At 39.1% G+C, this 8707-nt stretch overlaps 1 long non-coding RNA gene across 1 annotated transcript in view; it reads right to left on the bottom strand.

The window, feature by feature from the left end:
• Positions 1-342: 342 nt before the first annotated feature.
• The window catches only part of LOC116268897, a 73688-nt gene continuing 65323 nt past the window's right edge, over positions 343-8707 (bottom strand). Inside the window, exon 3 of the long non-coding RNA XR_004176130.1 lies at positions 343-2126. This is a non-coding gene — a long non-coding RNA (uncharacterized LOC116268897). The remainder of the gene's footprint in view (positions 2127-8707) is intronic.

The following is an 8707-nucleotide window of genomic DNA, read 5'->3' as shown; positions in this document are numbered from 1 at the left end:
AGTACTTTTTGTCTTAAAGTTTAACTAATATTACTACAGAAATCTCAACTTTTTTTTGGCATTTTCCTGGTACGTCTTTTTTTTATTCTTTTACTTTTAACCTTCCTTCGTCCTTATGTTTCAGGTGTGTCTCTTACAAACATGCAAGTGGATTTTGCATTTTTACATCTAATGATCTCTATTTTTCAGCTGGTAAGTTCAGCTGATTTACAGACACTGTTACGTGATATGGTTTCTATCATCTTGCTGGTACTTTATTGCGCTTTCTTCTATTTTCTTATTCTTTCTTCAGGTAAATTGTTAATTTACCACCTGTTTAAAAATTTTGTGGTAAAATATGCATTACATAAACTTGCCATTTTAACCTTTTTTTTTTTTTTTCAAAGAAAAAGAGAGAAACAACCAATATTCCAAATGTTCCTTCAGTGGTGTTACTACATCCACAATGTTGTGCAACCATCACCACCGTTGCCAAAATTTTTTACCACCTGGTGCAGAAACTGTGTAACCATTAAGCAATAACTCTCCATTCCTCCCTTCCCCAGCCTCTGGTAAGCTCTGATGTACTTTCTGTGCCTAGGAATTTGCCTATTTTAGATATTTCATGTAAGTGAAATCATACAATCTTTATCCTTTTGTGTCTTATTTCCCTTAGCATAAAGTCTTCAAGGTTCATCAGTGTGGCAGCATGTATCAGAACTTTGTTCCTTTTATGACTGAATAATATTCCATTGTAAGTATATGCCACATTTTATTTATCTGTTCATCTGCTGATGGACACTTGGGTTATTTCTGCCTTTTAGCTATTATAAATAATGCTTCAAGGAACATGGGTTTACAATATCTGAGTCCCTGCTTTAGATTCTTTTGGGTATAAACCTAGGATTGGAATCGCAGTTTGCTTTCTTACTTGATTTTTCCATGTTCTATTGGTTAAAGATTACAGACTCTATGTCTAGTCTATTGGTTATCTTTTAAATGATAACAAAGTCTACACGTTAATATTTTAATTCTCTCCAAACAATACAAGGAATTTAGAAACCTAACTCGGATATTCTTCCTCTCAGCTTACATAGATTTGTCGTGAAAAGTTATGTGCTGCCTTCTTTTTAACCCCACAAACTATTTAGCAGGAGGAGTAGTAGCAGCAGTAATAGTACGCTGATATGATACAATTTTTAAAATAATAACTCACAGCCAAATTAAAAATAGAATCTTGATTTGTAATGTAAAAGTATCCAGTGAGCCACTAGTAAAAATAGATACAAAATGAAAATTCTCAAAAAAAGTATTTAATACCGTGAAGAACAAAAACAACAACATAAAACATCAAAGGGTCATTTCAGCTCAGGGACAGCCAGTTTAACATCTGCGAGGTAAGCTGATATTGCCATTATGTCTAACTCTGGTTTTCTCATAACTGCATGTCCTGGTAGAACATAATAAATTATTTATCTGAACCATACGAATGAGTTTCTGAACTATGTTATCACAAGGACCCAAAAGGTCTTCCTCAAAGCTTTATTTGTGGTTTAGCAGGTCGATCAGGGTCATTGTATTTGGGTCGGTATACAGTCCTTGAGTGCCTCATACATGGCAGCACAGTTCCAAGCACTGGACACACAGCACTGAATATACAGACAAAAAAGGATGACTTGATGGACATTATACGTAGAAATACGTAGACAGAAAATGAAAAAATAAACAAAGTATGCAATGTACCAAGTAGTGAAGGCATTCTAGAGAAAGACAAAACAGACAAAGTAGATAGGGAATGCTGACAGTGAGTGCTCAGGGTAGTTGTAGTGGTCAAGGAAGACTTTACAGAGGACATGATGTTTGAGCAAAGACCTTGTGGTAGATAGAACTAGCTGTCCACAAAAATGTATGCTCCCCTGCTTAGTGCAGAATTATTGTTAAGAGCTGGCCTCTGAGCTAGGACTGCATTTCCCAGCCCTTCTTGCATGTAGACACAGCTATGTAACTAATTATCACCAATGGAATTTGAACAGAAGTGTCTTATCTTACCTCCAGACTGGAGCTTTAATGAATTAGGTGAACCTTCTCTCCTGTCTCATTCTCCTTCTGCCAGCTGAAACAGAAGTCTCGGAGGCTTCAGAACATTTCTGTCAGGCAGAAATATAAAGTGAGCCATAGATATTCGTCTGTATTTTCTGTATGAGTAGAAAGAAACACATGAAATTCATTTTAACAATACATTTTCCAAGCACAATATTTCTAAATATTGTTTCAGTATGTATTCCACATGAAAAATATTGGGGATAACTTCTATTCTTTTTTTCAAAATCCACTATGTACTTTACACTTAGAGTACATTTCAAGAGCTACCAGCCACTTTCCAAGAACTCAGTAGCCACATGTGGCACTGTATCAGTGCAGGTCTAGAACACAGTACAGCAATGAGATTAAAGCCGGGGGTGGTCCCTGATGGAGGACAGCCAGCATCAACCAGGAACACCCACATTGCATTATTACATGAGAGAGAAGTAAACTTTTTTACATTAAGCTTCCAAAATGTTGAGGTCTGCTGGTTGCAGAAACTGATTTCTTGAAGTAGTATATTTAAAACTCAAAACTAAAACATAAGGCATTGTTTTAGCAGTCAGGTAACAGGTTGTTCAAAATAGACATTAGAATCTGGAAAGCAGAGAACTGTGTTACATTATTTCACTATGGACACTTGAAAGACAGAGCAAGTACCTAGCGATGCTGTAGCATTAGAGTAAGTGCTTTGAAAGACAGAATGTCGGCCAGGCATGGTGGCTCACACCTGTAATCCCAGCACTTTGGGAAGCTGAGGTGAGCGGATAGCTTGAGGTCAGGAGTTCAAGACCAGCCTGACCAACATGGTAAAACCCCATCTCTACTACAAATACAAAAATTAGCCAGGTGTGGTGGCGGGCACCTGTAGTCCCTGCTACTCAGGAGGCCGAGGCACAAGAATCACTCGAACCTGGGAGGCAGAGGTTGCAGTGAGCCAAGATTGCACCACTGCACTTCACCCTGGGTGATAGAGTGAGACCCAGTTTCAGGAAAAAAAAAAAAGGAACTGAATGTCATTAGATTCTGTATTAGTCTGCTATGGCTGCCATAACAAAATACCACAGATTGGGTGGTTTTAACAACAGAAATTTATTTTCTGGGTTGTGAAGACCAAATGTCCAAGAGCAACCTGCCAGCAGGATTGGCTCTGGTGAGGCCTTTCTCCTTGGCTTGCAGATGGCCACCTGCTCACTGTGGTCTCACATGTCCTTTCCTCTGCACATGCACACTCCTGGGCCTCTTCCTCTTCTGATAAGGACGCCAGTCCTATTTGATTAGGGCCCCACCTCTGTGACCTCCTGTAACTTTAGTTACTTCCTTAAAGGCCCTATCTCTACATACAGTACATTGGGGGTTAGGGCTTCAACATCTGAATTTTGGAGGGCATAACTAAGGCCATAAAATATGCTGAATGCTCCTTTCTGCAGTGAACAAGGGTTACAAGAAAGAAATGTGTTCAGGAAACAATTGGTTGGTTCGCAAGCAGAAATAAAAGATAAAAAGAATCCAGAAATCAAGATGAGTTTAGAGTCTTGCAGGTTTGGAAAACTGACTGCTTCTAGACACCAAGCAGTAGGCGATAGGACCTAAAATGCATTCAGCCAAAACGCTCTTGAGTTGTCTTGGTTCAGCAGAGGTTTGCAAGGTTGAAGCAGAGATCATAGTAACTGAATTCTTTTTCTACCAACCCCGAGAGCTTCAAGTTTACTGCATTAAATTAAGAGAGAAAAGTACAGGCACAAGCATATACAAGGAAAGAAACAGCAGTTTTTAAGCATCATTTCTAGGAAATAACTTTGGATATGGTTACTGTCACACTGAACTGAATGGAAATCAAGGGAATCATGTTTCCCAAAAATTCACAGAAAGAGTAAACTGTCTTAAAAACCTGTGGCTGTAAAAATTTCCCCAGGATTTCAAATATCTACCAGTAGGAAGCAGGTATGAAAGCTGTGCAAGCTCCAAGGAGGTCAAGTTCCTTGATGCCAATCTCAGATACTGCCAGGAAGTAAAATGGACAAAGAACATCACAGGGAGCAGAGCCCAGGAACGTAGAGAACAGGGTAAAGGAACTTCCTCCTACAGAGCAGGACCATGGTCTAACAAAGAAATCTGCTCTATCCAAGGGCAGAGAGACTTCATAATGTCTACCCAGTTGGATTCTTCATTGCTATGGACCAGTTGCTGCCATAGGTCTTCCAGTCTTCCCCTGTCCAAATAAGAGTTTTTATTGTAGTTACCTTGTTCCTGGTCCATATTTGCTGTATCGGATTGGTGGATGCAGGAAGTGGCAAAACAATGTGTCTTTAAATTCACAGATCTCAGAACCAAAGGAGTCACATTAGCCAGAGTTACTGCACTTTATCGTGGCTGGAACTTTGTCTCCTTTAGGGAAGGGGCCACACAGATATTTGGTGGCCAGAGGGTAGTTTTTAGTAGCAGTGGCTAGCTGCCCCATGAGTTCTTTCTCTCTATGCATAGTGTTAGTTTCTTGCTGGAATGTGCTGCAGAGCCAGTGACTACAATCACAGCTCCATTTGAATCCAGAGTGGCCATGTGACTGGTTGTTCTTTCAAGAGAATGTGAGTAAAGTGATGTATGCTTTATATACTGTCTTTTTCCTCTTGTTCAAGCTGGAAACAGAGGACTCAGGGGCCTGTGTAAAGACACTGCAGAGCACTATGATGGAAGAAGCCTGGGTCCTAGCGTCACCACATACAGGAAAACCACCTGCTATCCAGGGACATCATTATTAGACCATTGCATGGGTGAAAGATAAACTTCTCTTTTGTTAAGCCACTGAAATTTTGAGGTTTTCTTGGTATAGAATCTAGCATTACCTTAATGAATATGCTTCTGAAAGAAAAGGAGAGAGCTATGCAGCTCTTGATGAAATACTGGATGGAAAGTGTTCCAGGCAGGGAGAACATGCATATAAATGCAAATTCCTGGAGCAAAAGAATAACAAGTGTTTCCAAGGACCCCCTAAGAGCCACATGTGACTGAAGCAAAGCAAACAAGGGGAATAACTGAAGGTGATAACATGAGAGCAGTAAAAAGAAGACAAATCTTTAAGGCCTCTCAAGCCACTGTGAGGACTTCAGCCCTTATTTTGAATGAGTTAGGGAAACATTAGAGTGTTTGCAGCAGAGAGGGGACACGATCTGATATTTTAATTGGATTCCTGTAGCTACTGTTGACGAACAATTTACAGAGGGACAACATGCAGGGAGATCGGTTTTAAGACTATTAAAATGATCCATGAGAGAGATGAAGGGGGTTTAAAATTGGGTGGTTGCGTGGGAGGAGATAAGCAGTATTTGAATTCTGAATATAGCTTTAAGGTAATTCCAAAGGCTCCTTGTCTGTAATTCAGGCATAAATGCTACTTACGCTCTGGCTGGCTCAAGTCAGAGAACTGTATATGCATTGAGAGCAGAAACTGGCTCCCAGCACCTCATGAAGTGCCTGGTGTCCTCTGTACTGTAAAGGGTTCTGCCAATGCATAATAGTGTTATTGTTTCATTACAAGTATTAATAATTAATGTGCAAAATGTAAATAAAACTAGCTGAAGGATTTATGAATGCTTTCTGAGTTACCTAGTTCATAAATACTTTTCACTGAGATTTAATGCTATGAATATATATTCATTTTTGATGCCATCTTTCAGGTTAACCATGAGATTGCCACTGGCCTGAGGGACAAGATTGTTTGGGGTTCTTTCAAATGGCCAACTGTGATTGTTTCAAAACAAACAAACAAACAAAAATATTAGGCTACTTGTATTAGCCAGGGTTTTCCAAAGAAACAGAACCAATAGGATGTAAATATGGAAAGAGGTTTATTCTGAGGAATTCGCTCATGTGATTTGTGGCAATTTGGCAAGTCCAAAATCTGACGAAGGAGGCTGGCAGGCTGAACATTTAGGGAAGAGTTACAATTTGAGTCCAAAGGCAGTCGGTTGTATGAACCAAGAAAAGCAGAGGTTGCAGATGATGTCAGAAGGCAGAATTGACTCTTGCTCCAGGAAGGTCATTATTTTGTTCTTGTTAGGCCTTCAGTGATGGGATGAGGACCACTCACATTATGAAGGGCAATCTGCTGTACTCAAAGTCCACTAATTTAAATGTAAATCTCATCCAAAGCTCCCATCTTGGTCCATTTTCTGTTGCTATAACAGAATACCTAAGAAGGAATAATTTATAAAGACAAATTTTTTTTCTCTTTTTTTTGGCTCAGATTTGGAGGATGGGAAGTAGAGGATCAAGGCACTACATCTAGTGAGGGCCTTATTGCTGCATCATAATAGGCAGAAGGCATCACACAGAGAGGGAGTAAGGGAGAGAGAGAAAACTGGACTGAACTCATCCTTTCTATCAGGAACACACTCCAGAGATAACTGACCCATTCCCAAGATAATGGCATTAATCTATTCCTCATGGCCATTAATCTTCATGGCCTAATCGCTTCATCTTAAAGCCCCATCTTTTAGTACTCTTACAATGGTGATTAAATTTTTGGAAAAATTTTTGTATTAACACTCCTACTGTTCTAAGGCAATTAAATTTTAATATGAGTTTGGAAGGAGACATCCAAACCATAGCAGTACCTTTATAGAAGCATGTAGAACAATGTTTGGCCAAATATCTTGATATCTTGACACCATGGCCCGGACAAGTTGACATGTGAAATTAACCATCAGACTACCACTTTAATTAGAAAACTTCAAGATGTCCTTTTAAAAGCCCTTAAATTCAGTGAATCTTGCCTCTTATCAGCCTCACAGACTCTATGGTGGTTTCCTTTCTTCACTGTGTAATTGCATATTTAATGAAAGAATCATTAGATAATGGTGAAAGCCCAATTATTTTCTTACTATTGTAAAAATGTTAATTCATCTCTTGTTTTTTTAAAAAAATTTAGCCACAGAGTTATAACACGTGGTATCTCATATTGGCAAAATTGTCTGCTTTCCTCTCTTTAAAATATGTTGTCAAATGCTTCATGTGAGCTTATAATCTTTTACTCCTTTAAAAGAGTCACTGGGGAAGAAAAGAAAATTGTCTACATAACTGTATTATTTTTCAACTAACAATTTTGTTTGGTTTATGTTGACACAAACTAAGGTAGAATCTTCTTGAGATTTTTAAATATTAACAACAACAACAAAAAATAGGCCAGGCAATGTAGCTCATGCCTATAATCCCAGCATTTTGGGAGGTAGGATGATTGCTTGACACCAGAAGTTTAAGACCAGTCTGGGCAACATAGTGAGACTTCATCTCTTCAAAAATTAAAAAATTAGCTGGGCATGGTCACATGCACCTGTAGTCTCAGCTACATGGGACACTAAGATGGTAGGATTGCTCGAGCAAAGAGTTCAAGATTACGGTGAGCTATGATATGGCCACTGCCACCATCATAGAGGGTGGGCAACAGAACGAAACCTTGTATTAGTCTGTTTTCATGCTGCTGATAAAGACATACCCAAGACTAGGCAATTTACAAAAGAAGGAGGTTTAATGGACTTACAGTTCCATGTGTCTAGGGAGGCATCACAATCATGGTAGAAGGCAAAGGGAACAAGTCACATCTTACATGGATGGCAGCAGGCAAAAAGAGAGCTTGTGCAGGAAACTCCCATTTTGAAAACCATCAGATCTCATGAGACTCATTCACCATCATGAGAACAACACAGGAAAGACCCGCTCCCATAATTCAATCACTTCCCAACAGGTTCCTCCCATGACACATGGGAATTGTAAGAGTTACAATTCAAGCTGAGATTTGGGTGGGGACATAGCCAAACCACATCAGACTCTGTCTCTAAAAAAATAATAATAATATGGCCGGGTGCGGTGGCTCATGCCTGTAATCCCAGCACTTTGGGAGGTGGAGGTGGGTGGATCATGAGGTCAAGAGATGGAGACCATCCTGGCCAACACGGTGAAACCCCATCTCTACTAAAAATACAAAAACTAGCTGGGTGTGGTGGCACACACCTGTAGTCCCAACTACTCAGGAGGCTATGGCAGGAGAATCGCTTGAGCCCAGGACGTAGAAGTTGCAGTAAGCCAAGATCGCACCACTGCACTCCAGCTTGGTGACAGAGTGAGACCCCATCTCAAATAATAATAATAATAAAATAAAAAATAAAAATAAAATTATAACATATAAATAAAATCACAAGATTACAAAAATTAGAGAAAAGAGCAAAAACAAACTACCCAAAAAGAATACTCTAGCATTATGTCATTGTAATTGCAAACATCAATAAAATATTTAACAATCAACAGAAAAGTAAAGAAACCAGTAAAATGAAAAAAGAAATTCCTAGTGCAAATTTCAGCAAGCTTAAGAAAACAGCAGAAGTGGCCACATGGGAATATTATTGAACAATAAGAAATCCAGTGAAACTGAATGTGATAACAGGAAGAGATCCTCCTTGAGTCAAAACAATAGGAAGAATTTAACTTCATCAGCTAAATAAATAGAAATTAGACATAGAGATACAAAGAATATTAGACCACCTTAATAAACAGATGTAGGCCTAAGAGGGAAGAAATAAATGCAATAAAATATTGGATATTAGAGATGTGCTGGCCTGATATGACTTTGCAGAGAGTGGGAGGGTTTGAGAGA

This window comes from Papio anubis, chromosome 9 (genome assembly GCF_008728515.1).
Source record: "Papio anubis isolate 15944 chromosome 9, Panubis1.0, whole genome shotgun sequence".
Lineage (NCBI taxonomy): Eukaryota > Metazoa > Chordata > Mammalia > Primates > Cercopithecidae > Papio > Papio anubis.
This window is presented reverse-complemented; position numbering and strand designations above follow the sequence as displayed.